Source organism: Anabrus simplex, chromosome 5 (assembly GCF_040414725.1).
Source record: "Anabrus simplex isolate iqAnaSimp1 chromosome 5, ASM4041472v1, whole genome shotgun sequence".
In the NCBI taxonomy this organism is placed as follows: Eukaryota; Metazoa; Arthropoda; class Insecta; order Orthoptera; family Tettigoniidae; genus Anabrus; species Anabrus simplex.
In genome coordinates, this window is record NC_090269.1 from 10,271,864 (window position 1) to 10,294,742 (window position 22,879).

Consider the following 22,879-nt stretch of genomic DNA (forward strand, 5'->3'; position numbering starts at 1 on the left):
TGTTTATCATTATCTGAAGTGCCGATTTTTCTTCAGAGTGAAAGAAATCCGGCGAGATTTACAATCTCTAACATCCGCCAAATCTTCACGCAAGCTTTCGAAAGTCCAGTAACCGACAAACTGAGATGGTAAGTAGAGTATTACCTTTAAATAGTTCATGGGTGTTTATTTAATATGCTGGTAGTTGTGTTATTTATGTATATATACACTCGAGTAACTTGTGCTTTTCGCAACATGTGATGTAAGTCGTAGCTCTTATTTCCGTGTACGATATTTTTCCATTGTTCCTCTGCCGTGGTATTTTAATTGTAATCTCTCATTTTTTTTAATAAAAGACAGTGTATATACTTATCAGTTACGGAGTAATACGTTTCCTGTGTCACCATTCCTAAGACCAGCTGATAGGTATTGTGGAGCTACCAAACTCTAGCGCTGCCTAGCGGGGCGCGCCTGAACTCGATGAGTCATCACACTTGGTTCTTATAATAAAAGTATCACTCGGGACAGTTTCTTACATAGTTGTTGTGTATGAATATTCCAGCTCAGTTTTGAGTCTAAATGGAATCCTAACATTTTCACTGACTTGTTGCTGTCCTCCCTTGTTGTATTGCTTAGATGAAAGAATATTTCTACAGTTTTGTTGCAATGTAAGACCAATTTATTCCCCTTTAACAATGTCTATGACTCCTGAAACCTTTCCATGTTTTGAGTAACTACGTTGTCTAATTCTTTATCTGATGTAATGAGAGTAATGTCATCTGCACAGAGCACAGACTTGCCTGAAAATTTTCCAGGAAAGTCATTAAAATACACACTAAAAAGGAATGGCTCGACTACTGACCCTTGGACTACTCCTGTTGTTACTTCGAGTAACTACGAGTGTTGATTGTCAACCGCTACCTTTCGAATTCTATTTGTGAGGAAAGATGTAATTAATGGTAGTTCAAGAACTTTAACACAAAAATGGTTAAATTTATGAATTAGTATCGCATGTGATACTGTATCAAAAGCTTTGCTAAGATCAATAAATGTGGCACCAATAATTGTGTGGGACTCAAAATTATTGGCATGATACCCCCCAAAAATATGGAAAACAACATGCTACTATCCGTCCAGATATTCCGAACACACTTTGGCACTGTGTCTCTACTCGCGCCGCGACTGCAAGAATGAAATTTGATCATGGTTGTTTCCCTCAGCACCTCCAGAAAATGGAAGGACTACAAACTCCGTTCTCTTCATGTTCGTCTGATAGAGTTACAGATCTTAATCACACATTCTTTGGATGTCCATACCACTTTGCTGGCACTACTTGTCTAATACAAGAATTATTGTCACTGGGTTACTAGTTTACACCTATTATTTTGTCTATTCTCCACAAAAGTGACCAAACTCCCTACCTTGAGTTACAGTAGAACCTTACTAACTGAAGCTCTAGGTTGTTCAAATTAACGAAAGTCCGGATTAAACAAAATAACTTATGAAACGAGCCAAGGTACAGAGAACACTCTGTTCAGTTAAAAGAACATGTGCAGTACAGAATTACATTAGAACATGGCAATCAAGGCACAACTTAATTGACCACACATGACACATTTACTGGTTTGAGAAAACTGCCATGGGCGCCCATAGGATAGTTTGTAGGAGGGGGGGGGGGGGCGCTAGACCTGAGGGTATGTAGTATTTTAATATTTTGAAAGATGAATGTCGATTTGTATTCCAGGTAGAATGCCGCACACGGTATCCCCTACCACCACTTCTACCACTTCTACATAATACCGATTTTTAAACTATTTTCCTGAAAGAAAAACACCTGACTATATTAGATTTTTCCTTTCGCTGAGATCTAGGGGGGGGGGCCGTCTCCACCTTGCCCCCGGGTGGGCGCCCATAGGATAGTTTGTATGGGGGGGGGGGGGGCAAAGACCTGGGGGTATGTAGTATTTTTAATATTTTGAAAGATGAATGTCGATTTTTGTTCCAGGTAGAATACCGCACACGGTATCCCCTACCACTTATACAAAATACCGATTTTAAACCATTTTCTTGGAAGAAAAACAGCTGACTATATTAGATTTTTTCCTTCCGCTGAGATCTAGGGGGGCGGGCTGCGTCCCCACCTTGCCCCCGGGTATGGGCGCCCAAGGAAACGGCTGATCTTTTGTTGTCTTCCTTTGACATTAATATCTTTAATAATGATTAGCTCACAGCTGCTGTCAATACTCAACCCCTGACCGGTGGAGATGGTAGCCGGAGGTGTAGCAAATTCAAGTCCTTAGCAAACGTCCGGCTTTGTGGCTAAATGGATCGAGTGCTTGCCTTTGGTCCGAAGGCCCTGGTTGAATTGTCAGAATCAACCTTCTTAATTCCCCTCGATTGAAAACTGGCTGTGTATGACGTCTTCGCCATCCATTTCATCCTCATTAGGTCACCACCAAGCCTATACAGATCCAATGCACTATTATTATTGTTGTTTTTGTTGTTTCCGTGGAACAGAGAGAGGTGAAAGAAGCTGCTGGTTTGAATAGGTCTTTAAAAATAAAGGTTATATTTCTCTTCGGATATTAAATTTTAACAGACAACAAGATTTCAGGTACAGAAGTAGTTTTGTACAAAACAGAAAAGCAGAAAACCAAGAATTGGTAAGTTACGATTTGAGTTTCAAGCTCATAATTTACAAAGGCCCCAACATCACTAATGTTGCGTTTAATTAGATAGGCAAGGAGACGAATCTCCCAATTTGTTTCACAGGAAATTCTAAATCACAATTTTGAAGAACACTTGGCTCCAACGGTTACAAGTTACGGCCTTCCAAAGGCACCGCTCAATATTACACAAATATCCATTACATTAGAAGAAAAGAGCCTCGATGTTCCACAGTTCTACCCAGGAAACTACGCTCCCAAACCCTTACAGCCTACTCAAGACAACCATTAACTTTTACAATTCGGATAAGAGTGTCTTTGCTCGATAACTTTTACACTTTCAGGCCTCTCTAGGCACAACCTACAATTTACAAGACCATGTCAATGACCTTTTAAGTTTACACAGGGGCATCTAGTACCCATTCTACTAGGCCTTTATGGAAATCAACAGGTTCAATTACTGGCCCCAAAAACAAAATGTGTGGAGGCAGACATTTGCGCTCCTTGAAATCAAGAGGTTAAAACCCTACTTGAGCTTGTGGCCCGACGATGCAGAAGCTAATCCTAAATTTCTGCGGTAACTAAATGGACAAGTTAAATTACAATTTACAAGCGAAAACGGTTACAAAATCATAGCCACCTCAAGATTAATTGAAGGGGAATTCGAGAGGGTAACGCACTCTCTATCCCCGGTTTTCAGTGTCCGACCCATGATCACGGGTTCAAATACCAGCACTCTGTTATTTATGAATATGAAGTAACGAAGTACGGTGAGTTTAAAAAGTATTCCTACGATCCCGCATATTTGAGAAAATGAGAATTTTTCATACGTTTAGATAGGTTTGTGGATTGGAAAAATCATTCATGTAGTATTCTAATACCTTTACTCATTCCATAAACAATATGAAAACAAAATATTGTCATAAACTTGTAAAAAAAGTCGCAGACAGTAAATTTCCGTTACACTCAGTGTATGTACGATGAGTAACGCATGGTTGTTTGTTAGATAGTGGCGATCTAACGCAGCGCAGCCTAGCACACCTATCCCCACCGTCCCGCACTTATCGGGCATGCTGCGCGAGGTGAGGCAGCGCTGAGACTGCAATATCCGTCTCTCAGAAATACGTGCGACGTTATCTCTCAATGCTTTCAAATTTTGTAAATGGAACAATGTGTCAGATGCTTACATATAATGTGCTTTAGATTTTCATAGTCCTCATTTGATGTTTGGACTTTACCGATTGCCTCGGTAGCCCTCAGTATATGCCACTCGTTGACGCCCATGAGTGACTAACGTGTCTGGGTGTGAGATGATCAGGGTGATGATGTTAAGGTATGGAGAGGGATCGGCGTATAGCACCAAGTGGTTTGCTCAAAGCTGCATCCGACGGGCGAATCCCCAACCCACAGTATTATATGCCCTTACTCCATATGATCACTGCGGAGACGTCTTTTGGCACGTCATCTAGTGATTAGAAATTGTATACCACAATCTTTCCTACCCAGCCGGGGAACATTCTGACAGTGAATTTTTTTCGACCCACGGGACTCGAACCGGCTAACCACAGTGTCATGCCTCGAAGACGTGATGCTTTAACGACCCTGGCAACCAGGCGGGCGTAACAGAACCATTGACAGCATATTAGTTGAAAACATCCTCCCTGGGAGAATTTAAGCTGTGTAAATTGCAGTCAGTTTCAGTGGATGCGATTTGAGGCCAGTGCCGTCTTGGCTCATTCATCCTAACTTGTGTGTCAATACCTCATTTATTTGTTCTAGAACAGCTGGACTGGCTGATGAGTCTTCTCTCCCCTCTCTCTCTCTCTCTCTCTCTCTCTCTTTCTCCGAATGTCAATCGATTTTCTATTTCAGGTTATAAGAAGAGTATTGCTCAGTCCACGATACCTGAGAGTAGGAATCAATTGCGCTTTATAGCAATGCTACACAGGGCCGCGTTTAAGATTTGTGAAGCCCTGGGCAGACTTTGAAATGGCTTCTCCCCTTCCCCCACGTCATTAATGAACGACAAGGTGTCAATTCCACTTTTTTAAACAAGTTGTTTTACGTTGCACTGACACAGATAGGTCTTATGGCGACGATGGGATAGGAAAGGTCTAGGACTGGGAAGGAAGCAGCCGTGGCCTTAATTAAGATACAGTCCCAGCATCTGTCTGGTGTTAAAATGGGGGAACCACGAAAACCATCTTTAGGCCTGCCGACAGTGGAGTTCGAATACACTATTTCCCGAATGTAAGCTCACAGCTGAGCACCCCCGACCGCACGGCCAACTCGCTCGGTCGATTGCAGGTTTAGTTCAGGAGGGTTCCCCCATAACCCTCCAATGAAGAGACGTCTCATTATCCACTATCTGCCGCGAACTCCATACAGATGAGTTGAGGCTGATATAAACGGTGAGACACACACAAACATGCGAAGGAAATCTGAAATTCGAGATGAAAACCCCTTGATCCAGGCGTGAATTGAATGCGGGACCTCTGTGTCCGGAGGCCACCTTGCTATCCACTCGGCTACCGAGGCGGACTACCCATTCCTCCAAGATATGAGGCTACCACTAACTTCGGACTATGGGTGTAGTTGAAGAAAGAAAGGATTTTTCAGTAGAAATTTTGAAACTAATACTGTGTACTATTACTACCAGAACTAAAACGTTTTCATTCCGTCCCTGAAGGGGGAGGCGGGCCTCCTGGAAGGTAACGCCAGGAAATTTGATACGGTGAAGGAGATGCTCGGAGAAGGTGAGGGGGTTGGCGGCCGTGGTCTATACTACGTACTGTCCCGACATTCGCTTTAGTGCAGGAGAATGGATAAACACCGAAAATCATTCTCAGGACAACCGACGGTGGGGACCAGCCTCTCACCGTCTTCCGAATGCAGAGGCGTAGAGCCACCCCTCCACTACTCAGTTGGTCGGTTGGAATACAGAGCTGTTGAGCCAGCCGTAGCCACCTGTAGGCCGAAGCCGACGTTGGAAAGGAACCAGCCATGGCCTTCAACGAATGTACCGTTCGGCATTTGCCTAGTGGCGGAACGGAAAACCACGGCATCTCCATTCCTACCACTGGGCTAATCAGGTCAGTTTCTGACAATAATAATAATTGTTACGGGGTTACCGTGGTTCACAGAGGTTGAATGGCTGGACAAGGAATTCACTAGAGCAGAACTTAACACAACAAATTTTGACATTTTTCTTCTTTCCTTTTTTTTTTCCTGGTTTAAAATTGAGAAATAGAAAATCTGAATGAACGACAATAACATTAATGACCTCGTCAGCTCAAACACTAACATGGACTTAAAAATCCGAAATTCAGGGACAAAACTTCCGGTAATTAACTGTTTGGTTGATTTACATAGAAAAGAGCGTTATTGCTCTTGACAAATACAGAATTTAATAAGAGCACTATTTGCTTCCATCATTTACACTACATGGAAGTCTGTGCTCCAAACGTTTCATAGTCCAGCCTCCCAGAGGCATCACTTGCTTATGGCGCACTTACGTTCCACCTGACAACTTATCGGTTGTCCTCAATGAAAGTATTTACGAACAGTTGCCCTGGTATGGGCTTATCTATTGCTCAACAGTTGTAGGGTTCACTGTTCCCAAAGGAAATTAACACCAGAAAACTTTACGCACAGAAATAAATATACAGGGGCATAATTGCCTATACTAAGTGGCCTTAGTGTACAAAAATTGTTGCACAAGACTGGGCATAAACAAAAGGCTAGGAGGCGAAATACTTGCCCTCATTATAGAAAAAGTTAAAACGCTAAGTTGGCGTATGGCCCAGAGATACAGAGGCTAATCCTATACTACACCGGGGTGACTAAATGAGAAACATTAGTACCATACAAGATTTAAGAAATCAAGTTGTTTTGAAAACTTTAGTCACCCCAGGCAAGGTTGAATGAGAACCGACAGATGGTCAACACTCTTCGTTCCCTTACATTACTAATTTCCCAGTAGGGAATAGAGCAAAGTCCTCAGACTTGCCGAAAATTCTACATTTAAGCCACCAAATATTAAATGAAAGAGGTTTGAAACCTTCTCCTCAAAGTGTCCGCAGGAGCAATGACTGAGTCTCTGGGCCGGGCACGCCACACGCAATTCAGACAATACGACCCTAAATCGCCCTGCTTTTATAGTACTTTAATGGGAAGCTTCCAGAACTCTTTACTGATAGGCTGGATTCCTGTAGGCCTACACACACCCGGTTTTAATTGGCTAGAGAAAATATTTCCAAGTTTTTGATAGCTTGATTACAATCGAGGAGGAACCGGCTGAAGTGTTGACAACTTCGGAACATAAAAAACAATCCTCAGAACCAGGCTTATAAACACTGAAAATAAACATTTCATTATGAAGATGGTTTTTATAACAAGAAATGATTATCTAACATTAGGGCACTACAATACAGTGGTGAAAGTAGAATGTCCTTACGAAAGTGAATGTTTAGTTTTGAACTATAATTTAGATAAACTGGAAGTACTAGAGGGAAGAATCATGAGAAATATGTCAGGACCAATGAAAACAACAGAGCAATGGAAATTAAGAAGTAATACCTTATATACCTTAACATAGAAAATATAAGAGAAACAGAGAAAAGAGATTGTTATCATCTGGACATACAGTAACTAGTGAATGGATGATAACAGATTGACAAAACAGATGTTCATGTACCTTGAGGAGATCAAGTCAACAATGAGCTGGATACAAGAGGTCAAGAAAGATTTAGAAAGAAATAAAGTAAGAGGAGAGGAAACTGTAACAAGAGACATTTCTAAAAAAATAGTTTTAAGATTGGAAGGATTCCAAGAATGAACGAAAAGGAAAGCCGGTCTAAAGTGATCTGAGGGGAAAAAAACAGAGCATAGTGCAATGATGAAGGAATACTGGAGAGAACGGAAGAGAAAACGAAAAGGAAGGGTGAATTGAAATTTACACGTAGTCCCTATCGGACCTCATTGCGAAAAATAAGAATAATACTGAGTGAGTTGACCGTGTGGTCAGTGGCGCGTAGCTGTAAGTTGCATTCGGGAAATTGTGGGTTTGAATCCCACCGTCAGCAGCCCTAAAGCTGGATCTCCATGGTTCCCCATGTTCACACCAGGCAAATGCTGGGGCTCTATCTTAATTTAGGCCATGACTTCTTCCTTCCTGTCCCATCCTTGGGGCGCCTTCAGAACGACGTCAGACCGCTAGCAAAAATTAATTTCCTACTTTACCGGCCCATCTTTCTCCAGTAACGTTTTATACCGAGATCATTTTGTTGAAGAACACAAATCTTACTCTTATCTCGGTTTTCTGTTCAGCCGTGTGGTATAGTGGTTAGTGTGATTAGCTGCCAGACCCGCAGGCCCGGGTTCGATTCCCGGCTCTGCCACGAAAATTTGAAAAGTGGTACATGGACTGGGAATGGGGTCCACGCAGCCTCCGGAGGTCAACTGCCTAGAGGGGGTTTCGATTCCCGCCTCAGCCATTCTCGAAGTGGTTTTCTGCGGTTTCCCACTTCTTCTCCAATCTAATGCCGAGATGGTACCTAACTTAAGGTTATGGACGCTTCCTTCCCTCTTCCTTGCCTATCCCTTCCAATCTTCCTATCACCCACAAGGCCCCTGTTCAGCATAGCAGGTAAGGCTGCCTTGGCCATTCGAAGCACCGACCGAATGTCTCACGCTCCAGGACACTGCCCTGCAGGCGGTAGAGGTGGAATCCCTCGCTTAGTCCGAGGGAAAAGCAATTCTGGATGATAAACGGATTAAGAAAGAAAGAAAATAATCTCGGTTTTCTTCGCTTTAACCAGGATAAAAGAGTTCCCCGCATAGGAAAATACTGCAAGCCTTAATGAGATATTTCTAATTCTTCTGAAACCGAGCTCGATAGCTGCAGTCGCTGAAGTGCGGCCAGTATCCAGTATTCGGGAGATAGTAGGTTCGAACCCCACTGTCGGCAGCCCTGAAAATGGTTTTCCGTCGTTTCCCATTTTCATACCAGGCAAATGCTGGGGCTGTATCTTAATTATGACCACGGCCGCTTCCTTCTCACTCCCAGCCCTTTCCTGTGCCATCGTCGCCATAAGACCTATCTGTGTCGGTGCGACGCAAAGCAACTAGCGAAAAAAAAAAAACAATATCCGTCTGTCTTGCAGAGGTCCCTTTACAAGCTGGTGAGCCTATCGACGCGACGGTGGTTTATTTGGGCACCTTTAAATATCGTCGGACTGAGTGGCGAGATCGAACCTTGGACTCAGGAACCCAGCGCTCTACCATCTCAACCAATGAGTATACTTGACGCGCTAGGGTCGATCATAGAGTTACCAAGAGAGCAAATGCTTATGTAAATCCAAAAGAATATGACATTACCGAATTTCCCTACAGCAAGGCTCTTTCTCATGGAGAAGCCTTACACACTATATTTATTGATCTTCTCTGACCACGTAACTGTGTTCGGTCGTGAGTGAGGTCAGTGATTTGCAATGGCTCGGGAAGTCCTTGAGCCAGTTCTCAATACGCGCTCTATCCTCAGTCTCAAGAAACACGACAAAGTCGAATTCAACATCGTTGAAGATGTACAGGAGGAACTGCAATTTAACAAAATAGTTATGGCCACCTGGTATTTCCCACTATCAATTTTCATCTAATACTAAGGTACAGCAACCGTATCAGCATTCCAAATGGCTTAATTTGCAATATAAATCCCGAGGTATCTAAGGATGTGATCCCTGTAACTGAGCATACTGGGGGTAAGCATTAAATCCTTAACTAAAGACGAACAGTTTTCCCTCCGTCCGACCCGCGCAATGCAAGCACATGATATTACTAGGATTATAGTTAAGAAATATTCCCTAATGTTGTATTATATAACATGTGAGATTATTAACACGTGTAATCGTTTCATATCTCGTAAGTTAGATTTATGCAATTTTAGGAGAAATAGGTTTAAAATGTGATCAAATTGGTCAATGCATAACGATTGATTTACTCCATCACGTACCCAACAATTTATAATTATTCTGCATTAATAAACATATGGAGACAATGAACGTTCAAAAATAAAATAATAATAATAATAAGGCTTTATGACTGTACCTCCAAACAATCATATATACAGCGCAGCTTTCGTGGGTTTCTTTTCTTGGAACTTCTGCCACTACCCTTCAAGGAATTAAGTTGCATTGCTTGTTGCAAATAAATAATATCTACTAGCAATGGTTTAATTTAAATTGTTTAAAGTACATATATAATAGTGCCAATAGAAGGCTGGGTTTTATAAACTGCATTCAGTTATACATTTTAGACTGAGTTTTGCTTTTACTTCGCACGTTGTCGATGTTACTTAATCCAAGAAATGACACTTGGTTCACTTGGTTACTGTCATCTGGGTTACTTTTAGACTTGTGTATCAAAAATAAAACGCACTGCTAAAAGTCTATACCTATAAGAAGAGGAAAGTCAAAAGTAGAACTCACCATCAACTCGGAAAAAAAAGTGAAACTCCCAATAGTTATATTTTTTGTTAGGATTTTCGTTTTTCATAAAGGTTTCCTGCACTCATTCGAAGAAAATGAGAATATTGGTGTACAGTCGCTTGTACAGTTGGATTTTCGTCGTGGTGCGCACAACTTCTTGCCATTGTGACAATTTATTTACATGCGCAATACATTATGTTTCCATAAACATGTGCATACAATAACAATTCAATGAATAAATTCCATGATGAGCATTAGGTCTCTGGAATTTTCATTACTCACTACGTTTAAACAATATACTCACCTAAACTATGAGGTCTCATTATCTCAATAAGAGTTGTTTGCGTAAATCCTGAAATGAAAAATATAGAGTACAAACATGCAATATGCTCAAATTAAAGGTATGTCTTTCAACAGCCACAATATCCGAAGAATGCTCTCAATCACTATGTACTACATTCGCAAATACAACTCATACCATTCGTTTAGCCGCGGGCCTGGCGCGCTTTCTAACGTACGGCCTTTACATCACGAAGGCAGTGCAATGATTCAGTAAAATTGGCTTAGGATTGTACACTTACTGCTTTTCTGGCTTAATAATGCAACATTTACCGCCACATTAATTTACTATTGTTAATGAGCTTATGCGTGGCAGTGGGAGTTAACTGTTCAAACAAGTCTGCTTCTGTGAATATTTTGGAGGATGTTCATTACAGTTCGTGGAAATCTTTCCAGGTATGTGAGCAAGTAAAATGGACTTCATTGCTTCTGTTACCGGATAAAGGAACATAGGAGTGTATTTACACGATATTTTCTTTCTAATTATTTCTGTTCCGGCGTATGCCTAAAACGCAGAGGTGGTGAAAGAAGGTGCGGGCTTGAATGGGTCTAACTACAATATCAAGAATTGAATTAAAATTGTAAAAGGTTATATTTCTTTTAGAACTTCAAGCTTAATAATTTTTCACTGAACGAACATAACAATGAAACATCAGGTACAATGACAATTTCAAAAATGGGAAAATTCAAGATTTAGACCTTAACAATTAAGGGCTACAAGCCCCTAAGTTACACATTTACAATTGAAAGTGGTATTATTTAGTTAAGGGCAGAAGTCCCCTAATCCAAGAGCACTTGCTCCCTAAATTACAATAACTAGCCTTCCAGAGGCACTCTTCACTCTTACAGAACTTCGAAAAGAGCTTACAGGCTCTCAGTTTCTTGCAGCCTACTCAAGGCAACATCAAAAACTTACAATTTATGGCCTCTCAAGGCACAACATACAAATTGAAAATAATTTTATACAGGGGTATCTAGTACCCAACCTGCAGGGCCTTTGCGAAAAAACAGATTAAATAACGGCCCGAACACAACCTGAATGGAGACGTACACTTCGCTCCGAGATAATGAAAAAATTAAAATCCTACGGGGCTCTCGGCCGATGAAACAGGGGCTATTCCCAAAGTACGGAGGAGGCTCGCATGGCAATTACTTTAACACATTACAGGAAAACACAGTTACGGAAACGTAGTCACATCAAACCAAGATGAAGGGGAGCTCGAGAGGGTAACTCACTCTCTATCCCCGATTTACAATTAAAGACTTTATGAAATATTACATTAGCCGAAAGAAAATTTGCATTTTAGAAAGGTATGTTACATAATTAAGATTCGGACCTTCGCCTTAGGTAAAGTTGCGGAGACAGCAAAAAAGATAGAATTTTATCTGGCCATTACCTTATAGATGTTCTGCTTACAGAAAAAAGAGGCGGCCCCGCCTCCTGCCTTAACACACACACACACTAGAAAGACGACGATCAATTGGCAAGGAAACATGAAAAGCTGCAGTTTATATACCCTCAGGGAAGGTTTGAGAGGATTCTGGGCTAATCCGTACACAGCCTCTCAATTTTATAGGTTAAGTTCAAAAGTTACACTCAAAATCGAACAAGGAGCCTGTGATAGGTTGAAAATTAATTACAGAAATTGTTGATTGGCTAGATTCAAAACTGGCGGAAAGAGAAAGAAGTGTTACCAACCCAAAAATAAATGAATATAGATTCAGTTACGGAAAACCTAGGAATATGAAACTTCTTTAAGTTATAAGTTCTTCTACCTTGCACCAGAGTGCATGATCAGAGATTTTTGGTAGTGACATCTGTGAAAAACTGTGCAAACTTCTTGATGTATAGCAAACAAAACAAGGAGAAATTCAGTCAGTTTAGAAAACTTCACAATAACACAATTCCTCAATATTTTAGTGGTGACATCTTCTGATTAAAGTTCCAACTTCATGTGGTATCACTTTCACCTTTTGACCGATAGAGGAGTTTATTAAGGCGCTGATTTTGAATGAGTGAAGTTGAGGTGTAATGAGTAATGTAGAGAAGATTTTAGATCTGGCTCTCTTGATGTCTGAGGTAACTTCTAATGTAGAGGAATCGTAAGTTAACTATGCACCTCAAGAAAACTTGCAGGCAAAAGTAAATGAAGAAATGGGTGATTTAATCCGGGATGCAGAAATAATAATCCATGGCTTTAACACAGATAATTACAATATTGAAGCAGAAGAAAAAAATAGTCCGGAATTTGCCAATGGAATTACCAGCAGCCAGTATCACAGAAGTAGAAAATTTACTGGAGGTTGAAATTAGCCCCACAGAAAATAAAACAGATACAGTAAATGTGAAGATGCTGAAGTGACAGATGTAAATGAAGTAGTGTAACGTGACCAAAAAGGAGAAAGGAAAAGGAAGAGACGAAAATTTGAGTACTCCCGTGTGGAGAAGGAAGAATTGAAACTTACGAAGCGAAAATACACTCGTGTTTATAGAAACCAGAACACATTTAAAGACAAGGGATAGGGAGTTCATATTCGCAGGACGTGTGTATGAGTATGTTCTGAAGAAATAATCAGCATTTGAACCATGTCGGCCATCAGGTTCAAGTTCAATATCGATATCTCGGCGCACCACCACCGAATGGTAAAATGTGCCTGCGGCTCCCGTTGTCGTTATAAACCTAAAGTAATGGATCAGTGTGACTTGAACAGACGTGCAGGATGCCTCGCAGACCTATGCGAGAACTGTACCCCAAATGAGTTTGAAAGAGTGCTCTATATTGGCATGAGAGAACGTGATGCATCCATCCGGGAAATTGCTACTCTTGTGACATGAAGTGTGTCGGCAGTGCAACGGGTGTGTACATAATGGTTCACAGAAGGGCGGAGAACACGACGAGATGGGTCTGTTTGCACCACCCAGACCACATCCCGAGAAGATCGATACCTCATCCGAATGGCTTTGCAGGACAGATCTGCGTCGTCCTCGGCTCTGGCGCAACAGTGGATCAGTGTAACGCATCGTACACTATCAGGAGTGACAGTCCGTCGCCGTTTATTACGGTCTGGGTTACCGGCGCGGCTTTTCCGCCTGCCTTTGACTAATGTACGAAAACATGCTAGACTGCATTGGTGAGCGAAACGACGTCACTGGGGACAGGAATGGCGGCATTTAGTGTCCTCGGACGAACCCAGGTTCTGTTTGTTTGCAAATGATGACCGCATTTTGGTTCTGCGCAGACAGGGGGAGAGGCATCACAGAGACTGCATTCGCACAAGACATACAGCACCAAATCAAGGCCTTATGGTGTGGGTTGCTATTGGGTACTACCAAAAATCACAGTTGGTGCGTGTCCAAGGCACCGTCACCAGTTTGACCTACGTATAAGACAACCTGCGACCCGTAGCCATACCCTTTCTGCACGACACCCCAGACACCATTTTTCAGCAGGACAGTGCGCGACCACATATGTAATTGTACAAAATTTCAACCCCACGTCCAGTCAGTTGTTGTATTTATGTCAATATTAATGGCAAGTTATAGGTTAGGTATTCATTTTGTATTGTCAGTATCACGTATTACATTGTAGGAATACTGTGTGTATTTGTTGATGTATGGGAGTCATTGTTTGGACGTTCTAAAAACTTTGTATTAAACTGGTGGCATTCTGTATCTGAAAACAGTAAATCTTGGTAAAACAAGGAAACTAAATACAGAGAGAGTTGTGCAAGATCTTTTTTTTTTTGCCCAAAATGACGTGTGTCTCCAGACAGTTTCAAGGAGTCAGTGCACCAAATTTGAGTGTCACAATTTCAAGCGTGATAGATAAGCAAAATTGGGATTAGCTAGTGTAACTACTACTAACTGATTTAAAAATATAAAATTGAATTAAAAAGAAAATGTATTAAAATATCCATGAAATAAAATACGCAATCGGCGGGCTATGCACTCACACTTAGTTCTTACCTGATTACTTACACATACAATTGTTGATGGGCGCCAGCTACAAATAGATGTAGCCATAACAGAATGAGAGTCTTGAATATCTCTAGGGTGTGAGGTAATAAGCTTACTTTTGACAACATACCATACAGGTTCTGGGAAAATGAGCTTGGCGTTCGGTTTCCCCATTAAAATTTGAGGTTATATGAGGTACTATAGAAATAAAACAAATCAATTATGTTTAAGAATAAACAAAATACTGTATATTCTTTAAAAATTGACTTTAAAGAGTGAATTTTATTGCGATAATACCAAAGCAAATATAAAACTCTGACATTGTAATTGAAGGAAACTGCAGACATTAAATTTGAAATATTCTTGACCGGACATTTAAAAGTTATACAAGACTAATTCAGACTAACAATTATCAGTGAATTACTTGTAAAGTTGATTGTCAAGTGTGAATCTAATTTCAAGCCATGCTTGACTGTTCACTTGACTGTACCCCGAACACTTTGAGTGTTATTACGACGTATTCCATTGAGTTGGTGTCTGCTGTAGGGGTCTCAACCCTAATTTGGTGATGTATCCTTTTTGTTTCACTGACGAGATATAGCATGGCTTGAAATTAGATTCACACTTGACAATCAACTTTACAAGTAATTCACTGATAATTGTTAGTCTGAATTACGACGACTCAATATTCGGCTGTCACCGCACTGACACAAAAACTCGACCGAAACAGATACACGAAACACACTCCGAACATTTAATTCATATGAGGACTGACGACTAATTATCCATGTGACTCCTGCTTCTCCATCTCACTGACTGACCAACTGTGGCCTTACTCTCCTTACGACTATTCATCGACCAAGGCTCCATCCATCTGACTGACCGACTGAGGCCTCTCCATCCAAATCAAAGTGTTACAGGTTGTGTGGCAGTAGCCGGAGGCAAACTAGAAACTCCCTAAATATGAGCTCATCGCTAACTGCATACAATGACAGAGCGATGACTCGACAGTTACAGTATTAGTATTACAACATATGTTAGAATGTTTAAAGTTATTTCACAAAATATACATCCATATCTGATATTAGGCAGTAGGTCTCACTTTACATGGTTTTAATACTAATATTCACACACATATATATACACAAATTAAACACAATAAAGCAAGAGACAATTAATTAATACATAGCGAAATCAGATTATAGAACTGAATCAAACAATAATAATAGTTACAATAATAGTAATAATAATAATACAGATAAAATAATAATAATTGTACAGGGAGGTACACCTCAACTACGCACATTCAAACGATGCGCCTTAAAGAACTCTATCTATCTACCCAAACGTGAAACTGCTACTACATGAAGTTGGTACTTTAATCAGAAGATGTCACTACTGAAGTATTGAGTAATTGTGTTATTGTGAAGTTGCCTAAACTGACTGGATTTATTTGCTTGGTGTTTGTTTACTTCAAGAAGATTAAACTTTTCTCCATAGATGTCATTTCAAAAACTATGGTCATGCACTCTGATGCAAGGTGGAAGAACTTAAAGAAGTTTTGTATTTCTCGATTTCTCGATTTTCATAACTTTTGGGTTGGCAACACTTCTTTTTCTTTCCGCCAGTTTTGAATCTGGCCAAACATTAATTTTTGTAATTAATTTTCAACCAATCCCGCGTTTCTTGTTCACTTTGAATTAGCCAATAAAAACTGGGGGGTGTGTCCGATTTAGTCCAGAATTCTCTCGAACCTTCCCTGAGGATATATAATTTGCGGCTTTTCAAGTTTCCTTGTCTCATTGATCGCCGTCTTTCTGAGTGTGTGTGTTAAGGCAGGAGGTGAGGCGCCTCATACTTCGGCAGGCAGAACATCAGCCAGGTACTGGCCACATAAATTATATCTTTCTTGCTGTTTCCGCATACTTATCCGAGGGGAAGGTCCGAATTTCTAACTATGTAACCAACATTTTCTAAAATGTAAAGTTCCGTTCGGCTAATGTAAAAATTTCATAAAGTCTTTAACTGTAAATTGGTGATAGAGAGTGCGTTACCCTCTCGAGTTCCCCTTCATCTTGATTCGAGGTGACTACGACTTTGTATATGTTTTTCTTCTTTTCTGTAATGCCTTAAAGTAACCTTCAATCGAGTCACCTCTGTAGGTTGGGATTAGCCCCTTTATTTCGGGGCCGAGAGCCCCGTTAGGATTTTATTCTTCATTATCTAGGAGTGCAAGTGTACGCCTCCATTCATTTTGTGTTTGGGCCAGTATTCTAACCTGTTCTTTTTCCGTGAAGGCCCAGTAGGTTGGGTAATAGATACCCCTGTGTAAAACAGTGGCGTATCTTGGAATCTCCACTGAGGCATGCAATTAGTAACCATGCATTGTATTAACAATGTATTAAGTAAATTTCAATTCTACTCACCCTAATTACATGTAGCTGAACTCCACCCTGCGATTCTTTTTGCAAAATTCCTCGGTGACATCACTGTATAAGTCCTCACGTGTTTTCACCTCAACAAGAAGATCCTTCTCTACAGACATCATTCCTAATGCAGAGAAACGACTTTGAGAATTGCGGACGAAAGATTGTATTCGCTTTAGGGCCGAGAAAGAGAGCGTTCTACAGATGATGATGTAGCGGGAATAGTTGTAATCAATGTGCAAAACTTATAAAGCTCGGGAAGAACGCTGAGGAGACCACTGATCAATAGAAATTTCTGGATTTGAGCCACAGTCTTATCTTTGAAGTGTTAAGTCTTACTGTATCAAAATATTTTCCATAAACTTCAATCAATTTACCGAATTACTCCTCAGGAAAATCGCCAGAAAAAATGAAAATTTCTCACAATCAAGCATTTCAATGAAGGACAGATCTCCTAATAAACAGAAGTGCTATTTTAACTGTGCTTGAATAATATAATGTATTTCCAGGTAAATCCTCATATAAGTTACTCATCTTTAACCGAAAATGAAGTTTCATCCTTTATTCTCTGCCTTGGTGGATCAAATTTATCTTCTGTTCTATCCCAGATGTTATCAAATCCACTGTTTCGCATTATAGTTACTTTCTAAAGAATTCACTTCTCTGGTGTAATATGCAATGGCTAGGGTCTTAGATTGAAGCATGTATATGTAACATCAGTCAATGAAAATATTTAATTAAAAACGTTCAGAAGAAAATTGAACTGAAATTCTATTAACTTCGCGAGAAACCCGCTTGCCTCATTAATTGTATTATTTATTATCCCAGTTCCCAGGTTCGTCCAAAATACTTTCGTAAAGCTCTTGGAGAGGAGCACGACATTCCGCGATGGTCTGTACCAAACGGCTGGAATAGTTCCACCTTGTTGGAGCAAGTTTAGGAAACCTTTTCTTAAGGATACTGTCCAGCAGATTAGTTCTCTTAGAAGAATTACTAAAAAATTCTTTTGTGGATGAAACGGTTTGAGAGAGGACTAAATTAAGCTTATGAGCGTAGCAGTGGTTGAATACAGCCTCAGGAATTACTTTTAATTTAGCTTGCATACCATATTGTTATATTTTATTATGAAAGTTTACGTTTGTTAAATAGTCTGTTGACAGTGCAAGTGAAATTTGCTCAATGTAGCTGTATCTTGTGCTTCGTGAATAAATAAATAAATAAATAAATTCAACTGACCTGCAAGCACCGCCGCTCCATCGAAAATCTGTGCAACTAATTTTTCGCGGCAGTCAAAATTATCCAGACACTCAATCGCAAGTCTCACCAATGCATTCGCTGTCCTATCAGAACTCACATTATAGAAACCAACAAATCTTTCAACAACATCACCATTATGAACGTATGTGAGGACAATAGATAATTGTGAAAAGTTCGAAACATCAGAAGTCTCATCAATCATAATTCCTACTAATTTAGCTTCCCCAGTCTGAATCTTTATTTCAGCGGTCATTACGGTGCAGATGCTTTGAATTAAATCGTTCTGAATGAGTGGAAAGAGTCCTGTAAATGCACTCGCTGTTGTGAAGTGACTCTAATTTTTCATCAAGCTCGGCTAACAATTTAATTAGATCTATGTAAATCCCTCTGTTGGTGGATTCACTAGCCTCATTGTGCCCACGGAATGGTAATTCTTGCTTCCCCAAAAAGCATGTCACCACAGTCAGAAGTTTCAGAATTTTCCTATTTTCCTTAACGGCTTCGTTGTGCCTTAGAACATTTTCCTGCTTCTGCTCAACCAACTGCAGATGTATCCTAGTTTTACCAAAGGCACCTAAGGATATTCATGCGTGGATATTACAATCGTTTCTTGCTATTCTAAGGGGTTTTTATAGCAACAAACAATAAGCGAGGCCAACAGAATAATTTGTTTAGTGTTAGAGCCGCAGAGCCAAACAGTTTTACTGTAAGTTTCTGGATTGATCGTGCGAACATAATTCTTGTTTTCTGTTTCTAATTTTTTTTTTTTGAGAGGGAAGGAAGAGGTCTCCGGCCTTTAACTATTTGAATCGTTTCATCAAACGAACGGGCCAGTAAATGGCTTTTCAAACAGATTCACAATTATATCCGTTTTAGACTCATCCATCGTTAATACCACATATGCAGAAAATATAAAACACACCGAAAACGACGAATAGCACAGGGACAGCACACATAGAATGAACCCACTAATCAACAAAACACACAATGAATGAACTCACTAGTCAGCCACAACTTAAGCACTGGAGGTAAGTCACCCCAGTGGCATTTGTCAGTTTCGTCAGGTTGGGTTCTCGCTGGGGGGTAATCCGTGGATACCGTTCGCAATAAACTTGGACATGCCGACTTTCTCCAAGTTGTAACAGATGGCAGAGGGTAGCGCGTGTATAGGGTGACAAAGTGTGACCAAGTTTCAATTGCAGCGACATCATTCGGAGGGTTTCAGAACTATGTCTGCCACCGAATGCAATTTTAAGATTGAATGCCTTGCATCCTCAACTCCTCCATCTGCTGTCTCTTTCATTCTAGAGTGGAGTAGACGGCGAGACTACACCAGCACCACACGTAGTCAAGCAACGGAACTAGTACAGTTGCGCGGAACTTTTGAACTTCTGAGAGATGAAATCGATAATATTTGAGTTGAAACAACGTAAAATCATCCTTCAGACAGTCCTTTGCGTTACCGTTACGCATGCAATGAATGCCTTGCATTCAAGGAGAATACGCCCCTGGTGTAAAAGTAACTTCTATTGTAAATCGTGCCTAGAAGGGCCAGAAAGTGTAAGATTTTTAATGTAATGTTGCCTTAAGCGGGCTGTTAGAAATTCGATAATGTTGGAGAGCATGTAAGCCCTTTTCTAAGTTTTCTGTAATTGTGAGGGGTGCCTCTGGAAGGCTAGAGATTGTAACCCTTGGAGCAAGTGCTGTTGAATTGGGGGAGTTCTGCCTTGCCTAAATTATAACTCATTTATAAAATTGTAAATTGTGTAAACTTGAGCTGGTAGCACTTGAAACATCCTTGCGATAACCCTGCGTCCCTGCCCCATTTTTCATTCCACTTTATTTAATGAAAAGGCACTTGTTACGGAGATGTTACGGGTGGTGAATGTTCGGCGAGGTGAAGGCCGAAAACTACTAGAAGACGGAGGGGGCTCCTTAGCGACTCGTAAGGTGTCGGCATACCGCACTCCTTCGGCTGAGACAGTCATAGCCTCTAATTCCGCAAATGTTTGAGGACGAAACACAAATAGGACCTGTAGGGCGGGGAAATCCCTTCAACAATCGTCTGCACAATTTCATCTTCTGGGAAATGAAGAGCAAATACCCTTGTGTAAAACTTAATATCTTGGATGAAGTCTGCCATGTTTTCATCCAGTCGCTGTACTCTGAAATAATACTTTTGCTCCGCACAATTTTCTAGGAATCTAGGAGACTATTCTCCAAACATTCCACCATTACAGCCTTCCAAAGGCATCCTTCAATGTTTACCTTAACACCCAAATCGTCTTCGCTCTATAAAAATTATATTTTCAACAAAATCCTGTGTACCTGAATTTTGTTAAGTCTTATTTTTGCAAAAAAAAAAAAAAGAAAAGAAAAAAAACTTTAGAAATAAATATAACCATAATCTTAAAGTTTTAAATCAATCTTCTGATTGCCCCTTCACGACCCATTCATGTCTGCACCTTCTTTCACCTCAGCGATCCACAAAACACTGTAACAATGATTATTACTATTATTATTATTATTATTATTATTATTATTATTATTATTATTATTATTATTATTATTGTACCAGGCCATCGTAATAACAGCCTATATCAGATTCATTCATTACATCCCTGACCCAGTCAAAAACTGGAAAACAGGTTGTAGGTTTTCATTTTCATTATTGTACCGGGAGGTACACCTCAACGCCGCGCATTAAAAACTAGCACCTAAATGAACTCCTCTATTGGTAAAACAGTGAACTGAAACTACACCGACTTGGAACTTCAATCAAAAGAGGTCATAGCCGAAATATTATGTAATTTTGTTATTGTGCAGTTGCCTAACCTGAGTGAATTTCTCCTTATTTTGTTTGCCATTCAACAAGAAGTTCGGACATTTATCCATAGATGACACTACCAAGAAACTATGATCATGCACCCTGGTGCAAAGTGCAAGAACTTATAATTTAAAGAAGTTTTGTATTTCTAGGGTTTATATTACTAATTGATGTTCATTTATCTGTGGGTTGGCAATATTTCCTTTTTCTTTCCACCAGTTTTGAATCTAGCCAATCAATGATTTTTGTAATTAATTTTCAATCCATCACAGGCTTCTTGTTCGATTCTGAGTGTAACTTTGAAATTGACCAATTAAATTGACAGGGTGTGGCTGGTTTTGTCTTGAATGATCTCGAAGCTTCCCTGAGGGTTTATAAACTGCGGATTTTTATGTTTCTTGGCCAATTGATCGACGTCTATCTGAGTGTGTGTGTTAAGGAGGAGGCGGCCGGCCTCTTTCGTCGGCAGCTAGAACATCTACAAGGTAATGGCCACATAACTTTATTCTTTATTGCTACATCCGCAGTTTAACTCGAGGGAAAGGTCCGACACTTTAGTACGTAACAACTATTCTGAAATGTAACTTGAAATGTAAAAACTTCATAAAATCTTTAACTGTAAATAGGGGATAGAGAGTGAATTACTCTCATCTTGGTTTGAGGTGACTAGGTTTTGTAACTGTTTTTCCTTCTGTAATGTGTTAAAGTAATTTCTATACGAGTCACCTCAGTAGTTTGGGAATAGCCCCCGTTTCATTGGCAGAGAGCCCCTTAGGTTTTTCATTATCTTGGAGCGCAGTACGCCTCCTTTCAGTTTGTGTTTCGGGCCATTTACTTAACCTGTTCTTTTCCGCAAAGGTCCTATAGGTTGGGTACGAGGTACCGCTGTTTCAGAGTGTAAGTTGTGCCTTGAGAGGTCAGTAATTGTAAGTTGATGTTGCCTTGAGTAGGCTTGGAAAACTGAGAGACTGTTAGCTTTTTTTCAAGTGTTTTAATAGTAAAGAGTGCCTCTAGAAGGCACTTGGGCCGATGACCTTCGATGTTAGGCCCCTTTAAACAACAAGCATCATCATCTCAGAAGGCACTTGCTCCCTAAAATACAATTTCTAGCCTAACTAACAGCTAGTCGGGCCGTTCCCCAGCAGCCAGCTCGCTCGGTAAATGAAAATTCTAGTGAACAGTTCTTCTTGATGAACTGCTTGATAATGTCTTCATTAGAAGAAGAGTATTCTGTAGACAAGACAACTAACGATGATCGTCTCTCCCGGCCTTGGACTGGCTGACATGTGGGGATAATGAGTGTTCAGCGGAGGATGTTACAGCGGGAATAAGTGCTCCTAACTTAATGAGCTTGAAAACACGTCAGACCATCTTCTCATAACACAAATACTGGACACCACCCCATCTTATCAAAGGTTGGCTACCTTATTATTATTATTATTATTATTATTATTATTATTATTATTATTATTATTATTATTATTATTATTATTACGAGGATACCGTGGGGGACAGAGGTGAAAGAAGGTGCGGGCATGAATGGGTCTATCTAAGACAGTCAAAAGATTCATTAAAACTTTGAAATTAGTGTTATATTTCTTTTCTCGGTTATCTTTATTTTTAAGATAAACTTTATAATTCAGGTACAAAAGTTCATAAGACAGGGTAACAATTTTAGTATATCGAATAACGACAACCTTGAGCTTGAAGCTCCCTAATTATACATTCTCCATGAGCGCTGCGGTTCGTTTAAAAAAACTGTCAACGAGACGAACCTCCCAAATTCTTTTACAGAGTATTAAAAATATACAGTGTTTCAAGAGCCCCTTTGCTCCACAAAATTATCTAGGAGACTACTCTTTAAACATGATACCACACCGGCCTTCCAAAGGCACCAGGTAACCATTACAGAGAAGGAGCGCCTTTGCTCTGTTAAAATTTTA